General features: G+C 46.7%; 1 long non-coding RNA gene across 1 annotated transcript; it reads right to left on the bottom strand.

Moving 5' to 3' along the window:
• Positions 1-258: 258 nt before the first annotated feature.
• LOC110345330 (uncharacterized) lies at positions 259-3,610 on the bottom strand. The gene is made up of 2 exons (XR_002388612.2): positions 3,379-3,610; positions 259-1,430 (listed from the first exon to the last, which is right to left on the bottom strand). It is a non-coding gene; the product is annotated as an uncharacterized LOC110345330 (long non-coding RNA).
• Positions 3,611-14,921: the final 11,311 nt, after the last annotated feature.

Here is a 14,921-nt window from a genome sequence, read left to right as displayed (position 1 = left end):
TTTCTAAAAAGAGGCGAAAGTCAATGCATGAAAAATAAGGTTTACAAGAGAAAAGAAATAGTCTGTTTTTGGATTTCTCAGCAGTAATGGATGCCAACAGGCAATGGAGAAAAAAATCAGTACTTTGAGGAAAAACATTTTTCAACACAGATTTCTAATCTAGACCGTGAGGGTAAATCAAAGTTTCTTCTAGATATTCAGAAACTCAGAAAATGACTTCTATATTTCCTTCTTAATATTATAAAAACTTCAGACAAATTAAGTTTGTATGTGTTTAATTAAAAAGAAATTTGCAAATGAGGAGTCCTTGAAACCAGAGCAGGCTCAGAGAACTCTGGCCTGCAAAGTGGTCAGGCAGCACCTATCCACAGAAGAAGGGAGTGAGGTACAGAGGCGCCTCAGGTGGTTACAGCTTGGCCTTTGCTTTATTTGAACGTGGCCTGGTAGTTTCTCATCTGAGACTGGCTGCTGCTTAGCAACTGTGATTGACTGGGACTCGGCTATGCATAGATGTGTACTCCTAACTCAGGTTTCTGTTAGGTTCCATACTGAGTTAGGTTGCAGCTCCTTACATGAGGACTCAAGTATGGAGGTATCTCCAGGCCAAACTGGGTTTAATTTAGCACTAAATTATTCAGCTCTAGCATACTGAGAGAGAAAAATCAAGGAGGAGAATAATGAAGGATCCAGGAAACAGCGAGTATGGTGTGAACTAAGAGAATCACAGAGATTCTAAAGGTGTGAGCCCTGATATTCTTATTAAGTGAGATGAATAATTATCTATTGTTTAAATTTTTCAGTCTGGGTTGTCAGGCATTTGTATCTCAAAGCATCCCAATGTCTACAGAGGCTTCCTCTACAAATTAAAAATCCCTGGTCCAAACCTTTCTCCTTCCTCAGAGTAGTTTCCAGTCTATCTCAGCTATGGCTGGGATTTGGGATCTGATTTTTTTTTTTTTTTAACTACATTTTTGTTTTGTTTTTGTAGACTCAACTTCCCGTTTCCTGGGCTCAAAGATGAGTTCCAATGTCCTCCTTAACATTTCTCCCATGAAGCTTAGGAGTCCACATGCAAAAGGACCCAGATGATGATGTCGCTTTCCAGTCTTCCTGATGTAGGTGTGCAGATTAATTTCCTGGATGGCCTCCTGCTCTGGGTTTGCAGAGCTCGCAAGCCTAGTCCCTCAGTGCTCTGGAATAAAGACAGCTCTGTGGACCACGCTTTTGACCACTCTCCGAGCTTGGAGAGTCAGGCAGTATATTAGCACACTAATCTCTGAGAACCCCACAGTAAAGAAACTTGATTTATGTTTGCTTAACTCAGCATCTTCTCTACATGGCTGGACACAGAATCCCTCTCCTCACTTTTTGTCTGTTGTAGGGAACAAGTAATTTTTCTTCGCCCAAGGCCAGGGTCCTGGATGAGACACCTATAACAAAAGACAAATCAATAAGAAAAAAACATACAAATATATTTAATATGCTTTATAGGACATGACAGCCATCAGAAAGGAAGACCCTAAGAAACAGAAAAATGTTGCATTGTTAATTGTCATGCAGAAGTATAATTGGAGACCAAAGGGAATGATCTAATGATATATAATGAACAGGAGAGAACTTAGCAAAGCCTTTGTGTTGGATTCTCTCTGTCTTTGTTTCTTTCTTCTGAGTGCAGTGAAGCCCTTTCTGGAACGATGGTCTTATACTTATTTAGAGGAAGGTCAGAGAATCATTTTAAGAATTGATTCAGGGGAGAATAGCTTGAGGCATTCCTGCTTCTGCTGTTTTCTTAAGTGCTAAGATGCTATACAGTATTTGGGGGTCACTACTATCATTCTTTAACATCCTAAGAAACTAGGTTTTCCTAGAATACATTTTGACAAATGGTATTCTACCAATCAAGCCGATCTATGCAGTTGTATGTGAGCTCACTGTTTGTTTTACTTTTGACACAATTTCCATTATGAGCTACAATATATGTTAGCTCATTCTGCTCTGCATCGTGTTTGGAAGAGATGGCCACTAGGTCAGTCCCCGGATTGAGGTCTCTTGTCATCCAGAACAGCTGGTGTTGCTACCATCAAGCAAAGACAAAGAAAGAAACCCTTCTGTGAACCCCAAGCCTTCTGAATACCTTCAAAACTGTACCTGAAGATGTATAAAGATGACATAAAATCATGTCAAGCAACTGCAACAAATAGAGTGAAAATTACATACATGCCAAGGGAGCAAGAATAAATGGGGAACTAGAACAACATGCATGCAGAAGCTTAATAAATATTTTTGATGGTGACATGATGATGATTCGAAATAGAGAAGCTCGGTGTGTGGGTCCCCGAGGGAGAGCAGTGAGGGCAGGGCACCAGAACTCTGACAATGAGATAATTGACTTGAGCTTGCTCTTGTGTCAAAGCCAGCAGCTGGTGGGCCTTGCCTTTTGGCAGTTTTCACAGCCACTGTCCTGCCCTTCCCCCTCGTCACAGAAAGAGTGGAAAGGTAATGCGTAGAATATCTGGTTAATGGAGGAGGTGGAATGCTCTGGCTTTGCCCATTCCTTTGAAGCTGAATTTTAAAAGGGAAGTTAATTAAATGCAATAGGACCTGCAGCTTCCTTAGGAATCAGGTATTTATTTGCTTTTGTAACCTTCAGTGGACACTGAGCACTTAGCACTTGACTTGTCTTGGCGCATACACAAAAGACAGTGTGTGTGGTGGTTTGAAGCGATTGTGGAGTCAGACAGACTTGTGTTTGAATCCAGTTCTGCCAAGTACTTGCTATAACTGAGCTAGTATTTGACTGTCTTTTTTGAATCTTGGCATACTTGGTTATAACAAAAAAGGGCTAATGTCTTCCTCATGGTGTTAATACAAAGACTGAATGAAATAAGGCGCAGAAAGTAGTACTTAGCGGACTGTCAGGCACATAGTCAGGGCCCGGTAATTAGTGCTTTCCCTGTAGTGCTCCTGCTATCTCCTAGCTATGTGTTCCTTGAGGGCGTGGTCTTCCACCTTTGGAGCTTTGACTCTGTACACAGCAATTAACACTTAATTGATATTCTACAATTATGCTGACACAGTTTAAGGGAAAATATGGGCAATTATCCATTTAACCTGGAAACTTTAGTCTCCTAAATGAAATTTTTGTTATGGTCTAATTTGGTTATATGGCCAGATTAATGCCGAGATAATGGCCACGTTCATCGTTCTTGAAGACTGGTGTTGGCGCTTTTGCCACTCACTTTTTACAAACATGCACTTGGTTGCTTCAGAAACCTAAGCTCTGCTGTCCCACCCTTCCCGCGTGCCTTGAGGGCTGAGGGTGAGAATCAAGCTCCCCTCCTGCGGACAGACTTCTCCAGGCTGAAGGACACACCTCACCTTTGACCTGCACCGACTGCTGGCTCTGGCAGTGTGGGCAGCCAGGGCTGGCTGGGATGCGTTCACGAAGAGCTCAAGGCCAGGCCATCACCCTGGCGGTCACGCACACCCACGGGACCGGAAGTACGCGGGAAGCACATCCGGGTGAGGGGCTGCATCTCTCACCTTCGGCACGTAGGTAGCACAGGGCCCTGGGGACTTGCAAAGCCGCAAGCCGGTGCGGCCGTTGTGCCAGCCCACGGGGGAGTGGCATGGGAGGCGAGTGGCCGGAAGGGGAAGGGAGCCTGCTCGGGCATCTGCCGCACTCTTCCGCCTGCCAGTCGCAGCAGCAGCAGCAGCAGCAGCAGCAGCAGCAGCAGCAGCAGCAGCAGCAGCAGCAGCAGCAGCAGCAGCAGCAGCAGCAGCAGCAGGGTGGCACGGCCTCCCCACCCAGCAAGACCTAACGGCCGCTCGCCGGCTCGAGAACATGCTCCCGGGAAGCCATTAACATTCGGGGCTCAGCTGCGTTAGCCCAGTTGCCATGGCAATGCTGGGAAATATATTTTGTGTTCGATGGTTATTTCTCCACACTAATGAAAAGGATATTTTTCTTCAGTGAATTGAATCAAAACTAATTGAGTAGTAATCAGCTCAGACCCTGAAGTTCAGAGAAGTGTGGTCTGACTAGTGCTCTGCAGGAATGCAGAAACCATTAACTATCTTCAAATGAGATTTTTTTACATTAGTGAAATCTTAGCAGCCTATTACAGGCGGTGTGAGTGTTATACACCAGACGTTCCTCATTTCTTTAGTGCTGGGGGTGGTGGTGGTGGTGGTGGTGGTTATTGTCTATTAATTCCAGTCCTGATAGCATTCTATATTTTTTTGTGCTGTCTCCCCCAATAAATATCCCAAACTGAAGTGTGCTCTTAGATGGATCTATCTATCATCTATCTATATCTATTCACAATTTGGATTATCAGATATTTTCAGAGAAGAGTACTTTTGCTGAGACCAGCTGTTCCTGAGGCCCATGCAGCAGTGGAGATGACAGAAGGACTTTTTTATTTTTTGTGGCCTTAGAGCACTACCCCTCCAACTTCAAATCTTACTGTGAGGGCAGAAGCTGCAGCGTGGACTGGAAGACGCAGAGTCACGTCTTTATCACTGCATTCACCTACAAATTATTATCGATTCATCTGATTGTTCCTTTTGCTTCTGTTTGGACCGTGAAAATAAATAAGATGCAGGTTAGGAATTAATCCCCCTAGCTAAGAGCACCATTGTCTACACTACTGTAACAGGTATTCCTCACCTTTGAATAGCGGGCTCACAGCAAACAGACAATGGTTATATGCAGATGACAGTTGCTTTGCTTCACTGTGATAGGCTGGAAAATTTCCCCTGAATCTTAGGACAGCTGGCCTGTGGGCTGTGGCCCAGCAGTGGACTGGCGATAACTAAACGAGTTCCGGTTTTCAAAATTATCCTTTTTGTGGAGTCCACTGAGATTCAGCTGAGTCCCTTCCATCCTCTGGGGCTTCTCAGTGTCAGCGGCCACTTGGGAGACAGGAGTGTTCATCCCTCCCCTCAGCTGGCTCTCTGGCTGGAGGCTGGATCTGGGAGAGGGAGGTCTCTAAGCTTGGCAGGTGCAGGCTCAGTAGGGCTAGGGTAGCAGGTGAGGGAAGAGGAAGCTGCAACCAGCGTCTGACAAACGTCATTTCCCTGGGACTCAGTGTCTAATGCTTCTGACCAGCACTAAATTCACATTAAAAACTGGTCGTGCCAGACCTGACGGTGCATGCTCACATTTCCACGAGGGAGCAGGGAGTTATCTCCACACTCGCCTCCTCTCTTACCACCTGTGGGTCTCCATGTGGGAGAAGACTCACTCTCATCTCACCATAGCAACTTCTTGCATCTCAGTGGGATGGGGTGGGGGGTAAAAGGCAAGAAATGCCACATTTGGGGGACTCAGGAGCAACTCAAAGAGGAAATCCCTTTGCTAGAAATAAACACGATAAGGTGCAGGGGCGATAGAAGAGAGCAGATTTATGGTTTATGACATTCCTAAAATATCTTTATTTAATAATGAAAACTTCATTATCCAGGCCAGCGTTGAAGTGTTGCTGAGGGGCCTCTGAGGATCCCAGCAAAGATCTTTCATCTTGACAGAAGTTCTAAATTACAGCATTAGTGCTCTAACCGAGAGGCTGTTATTGCCTATTTGGTCTGTCCAGGGAAGTGAGACACACATTGCTGGAGAGGGGCTTATTGAAATCTAATAGCTTAGAATATTAAAAATGGGGGCTGGGTACGGGGGAGGTCTCTCTCCTCTCTCTCCCTCTCCCTCCTTCTCCTCCTCCATGAGCTGGGGATAAATTAAGTGATAAACCTGGGATGTTTACCAAAGTTTCATTATTTTCCAGGAAAGAAAAGTAATTCATCTTTATTATGGTCCAAGCCATTATTACGTTTCACATCATTAAGAAACCAACATAAGGAGACCCCTAAAGCTAATTTCAGATCAATTGTATGACCCTGTTATCCCTTTATTTTCATCCCAGTTACCTCGGCCCTTCTTTTCACTGCAAAGCCTGACCTCCACGGAAGTGTTTGGGCTTCAGATGTTTCAAAGACAATTAGGTACAACTGGCTCCCCGTGTTTGACTAATGGTCAGAATGAATAGCTCTCCAGATCCTAGTTCAATTTCCACCCCTTCTGGCGGGGCAGGAGATGGCTCACCTGCCCCAGTGGCGTTGCAAAGGGGTCACATGGGGAGCTGAGGGCTATACAGTCTTTTCTTCCCTTTGCTGTCTGGCTTTTCCTTCTTTAACGGCCTACCTCCCACCAACACAAACACATCGACCTTCCTTTTCTGATGGCAGTGTCTGAGGCCAGTCTCCCAAAGAGGAAGGCATTCGCCTATGTAGTGTAATAACAGCGACAAAAGAGTGGGTTTAGTGTGTGCTAGACATGTGTTAAGTGCTGTCAAGGTAACATCTGATTTAAGATTTACACCCATCCTATGAAGTCTATGCTACTATTATCCTCACTTTAAACTGAAGAAGCTGGAGTCACAGGAAGCCAACCAAGACCATGCAGCAAGGTCTTGAGCGCAAGTCTTCTCTTTGAAAAGCTCAACATGCTGCCTTAGCCCTACACTATATTGTCTCTCGTATATTGTGGCAAAGCACAACAGCTCAGTGTTACAGCCAAGTGTTACAGCTCTGTGTTACAGCTTAAGTGCTACCACTACAGCAGTTTCAAGACTCGAGAATCCAAGTCACTCAAAGAGATGGAGAAAAACCTTTTTTAGCCCCGCAGGCTCAGAGGAGTTCATATTCCTAAGTCTGAGTGCTTGAGCAGAAATGGGAGCATCCTTATATAGGGATCTATGGAATAGGCAAGCGTGCTCACTGATGCAGGGCAGCACAGTTACAGAACATTCCTGAAAGGAGCAGAGTTAACAATATTCCTGTAAGGGGGCAGAGTTAACAGAACATTCTTGAAAGGTCAGTCGTAGCTCAAACAGTTACAAAACATTTTGACACATTGGCAGGAACACCTGTTGCACAAATGGTTACATTTTTGGAACAAAGCATTTTATGGAAGAAACATGGTGGGGGGTGCTAAGGCTTGCCCTGTGCATTATTGGTCCATCAATGTGGTAGTGCTAAAAGTTTTCTCCTGCCAGGTGGATTATCCTAGTAACACCATCCCCATTCCATTATGGTTGGCATTAAGATGAAATCATATTGGTTACTCCTTTGCCTTCAGAAAGAATGGAAATCCACTCTGAAGTGGAAATGTATTTCCTGGGGGAGAGTTGGATGTTTACTGCCTAATCTTGGCCAGGGAAGGCACATCGCTGCTGAATGTGGATAAAACTGCACAACAATTTGGTTTTCCTAAGTGAGAGACAGTATTGAAAAGGTCTCCCTAAGGTGCGGTACCCCACAGAGATGTATCTTTACATGTAAATCATCATTTTGATTATCTGGAATGACTTTCATTAGTTGACACCTAACTATTGTTAACTTTATTGATTAGCACATAGTAGGGTCCTGAGACCCTATTGAGAGGTTTAGGCCAGTGCTGTTGGAGAAAGACCAAGAAAGATTCTAATCCTGGGAACAACTCAAAGTGAGCCAGAGAGAAGCACTTTACATGGCATCCTGAGCAAGCAGAGATATGGGCCCTAGTGGTGGCCCCCAGGGTGTGCGAACACACATCCCCGGTGCAAATGCCCGCTTATGCACTCACTGGACATAGACTGTAGACAAGAAGGAGACAGAAAGTAAGAAGAAAGCTCACAGCCTCCAGCAGCGCCACAAGGGCTCAACAAGAGACTCTTTCACTGCAGGGCTGGCCCTTGGTGTCTGTGCCAGTGGCTTCCAAGCCTGGCCAGGGCTCAGAAGGAGGACTCAAGGGTTTCCCCATGCACTCACTACTCAAGCCTGATTTAGTAGACAGGGTTGGGCAGGTGTAAGTGCTTGGGAACGGACAGGCATTTTCACTTTTACAATGGCTTCGGGGCGACATCCCAGAGTGCGTGAACACCAACCGTGTCACTCTCCTTGTACACACCAAGCCCTCCCTTCTTCTCTGTTAAACTACACCTGCTTCACTAGCGCCTACCCCACCGCTCTCGAGGTGAGCAGCCCAGTGGCACCCTCCTGCCCCGCCCAGGTTGGGCTACTCTGCCAAACACTCTGAGCTCTTTGGCTTCCAAGTAGTTGCATGTGTTAGGTACAGGGTGGATCTCCATGAATATGGAGCAGGAGCTGTTTGTTTCATGGGACACTAATCTCTTTTCAACACCTGGAATAGATCAAAACATGTTGGTGATCATACAAGACTGTTATTGTTTGTCTCATCTGGCTCCTCTAGCCATTGTACACTAGTACTGGGGACTACTTAGTACTAAGGATTGAAATTCAGAGGAAAAAAAAGGTGAAGATAAAAGAGAAACGAAGCAGTGAAGGGGGAAGAACAAACACAAGGTGAAGCATTGCTAAGCCACCAACAGCTCTGTGACAAGTGCAATTGATTGCTTGGCCTTTTCTGCTTGGACCTCCAGAAAGGCTGCAGGAGTCACTGTGGGCTGTGGTTTGGATGAATCTTGGTTCCCCGTGTGGTGGTGGAACCTTAAAGAGGTGGTTCCAGTGCAAGGTAATTCAGTGATGAGAGCATCACCCTTGGAAGCGATTAATGCTAGTCTTGAGCAGTGAGTTGGTTCCCACAAAAGAAAGTTGTCATAAAAAGAGCAAGTCTTTCCCTTGAATTCTTCTCATGGGCTCTCTTCCACACCTGTTCTCACTATTGTGATGCCACCTACCTGAGACCTTCACTGGGGCCAAATTAACAGGAGGACTGCCCAGTCTTGGACTTTCAGCCTCCAAAATGATGAGGTAAGTAAATCTTCTTTATAAAGGTCCAAGTATTTTATTATAGAAACAGGAAATAGTAATGCATTGTATCTCTGAAAGGAAATGAAAACATACCTGTCTCCTGCTGGTCAAAATCTAAGACATGAGGAATGAACTTTCCTGTACCTCACAGTCATGTCACTGGTGCCTTGGTTGGCGTGATCCAATTGGCTCTTCAGTTTGCTGGAGTAGTGGTGGCAGCAACAGCAACTGGGCTCTCTGACCGTGTATATAGCACAAGCTGTTGTTGGGGCAATTCTGGTTGCAAAACAAGGCAAAGGTATAGACCTGGGGGCCACATTACCTAGGTCTACTTCAGTGTTGGGTGAATAAATGGATCAGGTCCTTGCTGCAGGCAGGCAGTGGAAGTCTTCACCTGAGGTCATGGGTCAAAGTCTATGAAAGGCCGAAGGTAACAACCTTGACAGAGTCTGCTTCATTATCTCCACCTGGTGCTGCAGGCAGAGCTTTGCACTGTTTCGAGCTGTGCGTGACCCGCACAGAAGGAGTGCACAAGTCCCCACCTGAGGAGAACTTCGAGCAGAGCAGCTCACTCCAGGGTCTCCACCCTCACCAGGACCTTGCCGCCCGCATCCAGGATCACACCAAGGGATCCTTTCTCATTACACTCGCCTCCCTTCTCCCCTCTCTTCTTTCCTGCTCAACCGTCTGGCTCTTGGTCATTCTAGCACATGGGTTTCACTGTGTCGATCCTTTGTTTTCGTTTTCTCGCTACACCAATGTGAACAGCCTGTCCCCGCCAGCCAAGCCACGCTCCTCGTTCCAGGCACTCGCACGGAGTTCTCCTTTAGTGGCGGCATTTTGCCCCAAGTGAATATGCTCACGACAAACTCCACGTCCTTCTCCTCCTTGCAGTGTGACCAGCTCCTCCCTGACCGCCTCCGCAAGTCCTTCCTGTCTGCCATCATTGAACTCAAGAAGGATTTGCAGCCACAGCCGTCACCGCCATCATCGCCATCACAGTTGTTGCATCTTCCTTGTTTCTTCAGCCTCGAGCCAGAGAAATCCGTTGAAGACCCAACCTGCCTCCCACTGTGGTTGTGACGGCGCCTTTCCGAGCCGACCCAGACAGCTCCCTACCTGTGGTGGCCATGTCTGAGACAGCAGCGGATGTGGAGAGCCAGGCCCACTGGACCACTGCTCCGTTTAGTTCCTGACTGAAATCCCGAGCGATGATGCTCCCCCTGCAGCTGCCTCTGCACCTCGGAATTCCCTCGACTCTTTCAGCTCAGACCTGACTGGCACCGTAAATCTGAATGCTTTGGCCTGGAGTTCATCCTCCCAAATATACTGAAACTCTCACCTTGGGTTCCTATGAATTTGATGTTTTTGGAAATATAGTCTTTGTAGATGATCAAGTTCATTAAGGCAGATGGGTTGGGCGGGCCCCAAATTTCTCATCCTAGACAAGTGCTCTTTGCAACAAATATGCTGGGTTCTAGTCAGCCAAAGTGGGCCTGTATTTTAACCCTGGATTTCTTTTAATCCCACTTCCAGAAAAGCTCTCAATGGGATTAGGAAGCTCCTAGCTGATCTTCTAAGGCTTGACTTCCTAGAGCTGCAGAAGGATGGACCCTCCAAGAGCTTTGGCATCACGATACCGGGCTAAGCATTTCATGTCTGTGTCTGGGAGGAACCTCCCTTGATGGCCACATGAGTGGGAACAGCAAGAGTGAAAGTGAGGCGAAGAAAGCCAACAGCCTATTTTCCAAGTCTGCATTCTGGAAGCAGTTTTGATGGCTCAGGTGGCAGCACTGGGCTTGTCATGAGAACACACAGGAACTGCGAAAGGTATGATAGCCACTCTTGTTTTAGCGCTATCTTCCCAGGCTGTCCCAGACAGCAACCTACCACTGGGCAGTGTCAGAGCCAGTGGCGGACTGGAGAGTCAGGCCGGCTGGACTCTCAGGAAGTTTGACCGAAACGCACCTCAATGCTGAGCTGCTCACTCATCTCTGCACAGGTCCTCCTATGCATTCCATGTGCATCTCTGCAACCTGCCCCAGGGAACCCTTTCCTGTTCTTTTAAAAATTACGTCTCCTGGGCTCTGGTCCTGCCTGGTAAGCCCATGAAGTGTGAATTAGAAACCCTGCAGAGCTGAGCTTTTGATCCCAGCCAGCTGAGGCCACTGAGCTAAGTGGCTGAGCCAGTCCTGAGGCTGCTTGCTTGGAGCAGCACTAACCAGGCTTTTGCCAATGTCCAGTGCAACATCCCAAGAACTGACACCACAGCCTAAACTAGAGGACACCACGCGTGGCAGTGATGCCCGAGTGAGCGAGGCTGCCTCTGAGGCAGCCCTAACTTCTTCTGAGAAATGAGAGGAAGCCCCACATGGAAGGAGGGAAGGTCCTGGCTCCTAGAATCTACAGGAGCGTGTAGGTGACCCCTTCTTGACCCAGACCTCATAGCTATTTCAATAAAATAAAAATGCCAGATTTGTCGCACAGACTTGAACTTTTTTTTATCATCAGAAAGAAAAGAGTAGAAGTGGTAAGAAAATTTGTTCAAGGCTTAGAGAAAGATTTAAGCTTGAGTTTTGCTATTCCAGCTGCATGTTCACATCCTGCCTTTGCCACTGGTCTTTCCCAGGAAGAGGTCCAGATAGAGTCAGTGTACAAGGTGATTGGGCCCACGAGGAGGTTCCCTTGGTGCCCACACTAGGAGCCAGTCTGGCGCACCTGGACCCAGGCTCGGCCCTTGACTCAGGTCTGCCCTGTGTCAGCTACTGGCCAAGGTGGAAGCCCACGTTTCCCTGTAGACCCAGAGGCAGGAGACTGCTTGAGGGCCAGAGCCTCCATCTTCTCCTGGGCACAAGGCTGGGAGCTTCCTGCCTGCACAGTCCGGTGTCACCCGATAACTGTGCAGCCCACTGAGCTCGGAATACCCCGGCTTGTACTCTTATGCTGTCTCTTCCTTAAGAATGAGAAGGCCGTGTCCTGCCAAGGACAGAGCTGGGATGAGTTCTCTGGAATCACAGAAGTAGAGGTTCCTGCTGCTTCGATGGACCTAGGAAATGACTTTTTAAGCTAAGAATCATCACCTAGATTATTTCTGAGTTAAACCTGGGGCAAAATAGGGAAGTGCCCGAAAGGATGAATTTTCAAGAACAAGCCCTATTGCATTGTCTTTCGAGTCGAGTTCTTATCTCTGTTTTCAGACAGGATGCAAATATGATAATAGAGACCAACCAAGTTTTCCATGCTACGCAAGTCAGGAGTGCGTGAAAATCAGGGCTAGGAGTATGGAGCCTCCTTAGACTTGGCACCCAGGCACTCTCCTGCTCCCCACATTGGATCCCCATCATCTCCCTTCTTCAGTCTCTGCTGGTATCTACACCATACCCCGCTGCACCGTCTCACATACTTCAAGGTTCCCATTCTACTCTCTGGACTTCACACTCTGATGCACAGTTGGGACCTCACTGCATAATTTCACATAAGGATGGGCAGCATGAGACTTCCGGTTTTAGGAAGAGTTCACGGAGCTGAACAGTTTCAATATGAGCTCGAGAGTGTCCTCCACCTTACTCCTCCTGCAGATGAGTTGTGGTCTGGGGACAATGCAGTTTTAAATGACATTCAAAGTACAATTCAGGCATTTTTTTTTTTTTTTGGTACTGGGGATCGAACTTGACAATTCAGGCAATTTGAACCTTAGGCACAGGGTATCATAGAGGCTCTTAGGAAGAATGCAGAGTACAGTTCAGGTTCTTTCGAAGTCTGGGTTAGGAAAAGTTGAATTTTCAAGACTTACATTGGGTTTCCTTGCAGTGAGCACTTACCTTGAAGTGACTCAGGAGAGCAAGACTGCTTGCGTTGAACTTGGGGCTTGCCACTGACTGTATGACCTTGAACATGTTGTATGACCTCTCTGTGGCTCAGTTTCCTCATCTGTAAAATGGGGATATGATGGTATCCATTCCACAGACAATGAGAAGAATACAGGTAGGGTACTAGCACATTGTGCATAGTGAGTGCTCAGTAAGCACTATTGAGGGGTGCTGTCAGTATAACCGGCCTTTGATAACCTGCGGGAAATGGTTCCAGAACCCCTGCCCTATGGCCATCAAAATCTGCAGATGTTGTAGCCTATCATAAAATGGCGCACTATTTACATGTAACCTGTGCACGCTTGCCTGCATACAGCCCTGTAAATCATCTCTGAATAGCTTACGATACCTGGTATGACGTGAACCTATGTGAATAGTTATTATACTGCACTGTTTAGGGAATAATGGTAAAAAGTGAATTCTGCATATGTTCAGTATGTGTGCCATTTCCCCCCAAATTTTGTGCCGTTTGCCTCTGAGTGTGAAACCCGCAGTTACAGAGGACCGGGTGTATTTCAGAGACCACACAGAGCAGCAGGTCTGCAACTCAGCTCTAGAAGTTCTTTTGCGTATCAGTCTGTACCACCAGGCACACGTGTTATGGGCAGTGGATGAATGCAGGCGAGTGCAGCACAGAACTATGGACAGCATTCCCTCCACTCATTTCTCCAAACTCATTTACACCTGTGTTTAGAAATGCACCTTTGTGTGCAGCAGCAGACACCTGCAATGCATGTTAACAGCATCCCCAGCCACAACCCCAGCTGAGAGACAGGAAGAAGCCGAGAGCACTGATGTGAATGGACCACCAGCCCCGTGCTTAGGGCTCTACTGACATTATTTTATTAATTATTTTAAAGAGCTATATAGAGTCTATTCGTGTGTCCCCTTTATAGATAAGGACATCAAGACTAACAGAACTAAAATTTCCCAAGATCAAATAGCTAGTAGGCAGCAGAGCTGTGACTTGAATCAATTTCCAACTAAGTTCTTTTTATTAGACCATGAAATTCTCGGCAAGACAGAACTTTATTTTCTTTTCCCAGACCTTTCCTGCTTCCACTGTGACCTGCTGCCATCACCTAGTCCTGGTCTCCCTGAACTTTTAGCCAGTGACCTCCCTCCCTCCCAGGGGAGAAAACCGAGTCTCCTCAGCTCAGGAGCATGGTGATTTGGGGGTGTGGGAGCGCAGTGTGATAAAGAATAAGAGCAAGGACACAGTGCTCTGGTGCTGCTTAATTAAATTAGTTCGAGATAATGGTATAGCCTGAAATGGGAGCACATCCATTAATGCTGTTATTATTATCAAGGACAGGAATGGCCCATTGAGGATTGATGAGAGAATAAACTGTCCATATGCTACGAACCATAAGGAAACAATTGATAGGAAACACCTCCATGGGAACTTGGCATGGGATTGATAATGCATCCTCTATGATAAAACACACACGCACAAGAGAGGGGATACACACTGGGCATCTGGCTAATCAATGAGCTGTGAAGGGACTGAGGCAATAAAGTGAGCAGGCTTCACATTAATAGTATAATACGATATGTTTATAGGATGATTCCAGCAGCAACGTCAGGAACTGTTTTAATGGAGTTTGTGCTCTGCAATGGGAGCACAGACTTCATCCATCACTGGAAGAAAAGCGTCGTGAGAAGGAAGTCTTTGAACTTGGCTTCTGCCATAGTGGCCTTCAGTTTTTATCAAATGTAACCTGTACAATATGTTATTTAGCCATTGACTATTTAGTCAGGCAGGCTGTATGGAAAGACACATGCCTTGGCTGCCCTATACTCAAAGGAGGATAAAATAAAATATGCATACGTTCATGCCTTCCTGAGCCAAGAGCCAGTTCTGGTTCACTGGGGATCCATCTCTGCCTGTGTGATCCATGGTTTATGGATGGAGGGGAGCCAAGTGCAGCCAATTATACCCATGGAGCAAATCCTGGGAAGAAAAGAACTGATACAGGCTCAAGGAATGATTTGCGTTGAAAGGGGCTCCATCAGCCCAGGACCAAGTTAGAGAGAACAGGATCACAGCAAAGGGTGCAGATCTGTACCTGAGACATCAGGAAGGACTGCACAGGTGAGACAAGGGGGCTCCCCACCTGCACAGTTGCTGTCTGGCAGTGGTCAGTTCCAAGTAAAAGCGAGCGCTTTGCAAAGTGTGTTGGGAGTCACAGGCACTGTGTGTGTTTGGGTGGGAGATCATTTAGGATCTGGCCCTGTGAAGACTTCTGTGGATGGCTGATGGGTCCGGACTTTTGGATC

This window comes from Heterocephalus glaber, unplaced genomic scaffold (genome assembly GCF_053883595.1).
Source record: "Heterocephalus glaber isolate CG9 unplaced genomic scaffold, H.glaber_assembly_v1.0 deba00001600, whole genome shotgun sequence".
NCBI classification, from domain to species: domain Eukaryota; kingdom Metazoa; phylum Chordata; class Mammalia; order Rodentia; family Bathyergidae; genus Heterocephalus; species Heterocephalus glaber.
The sequence above is the reverse complement of the archived record's forward strand: the minus strand, read 5'-3'. Positions and strand labels throughout refer to the sequence as shown.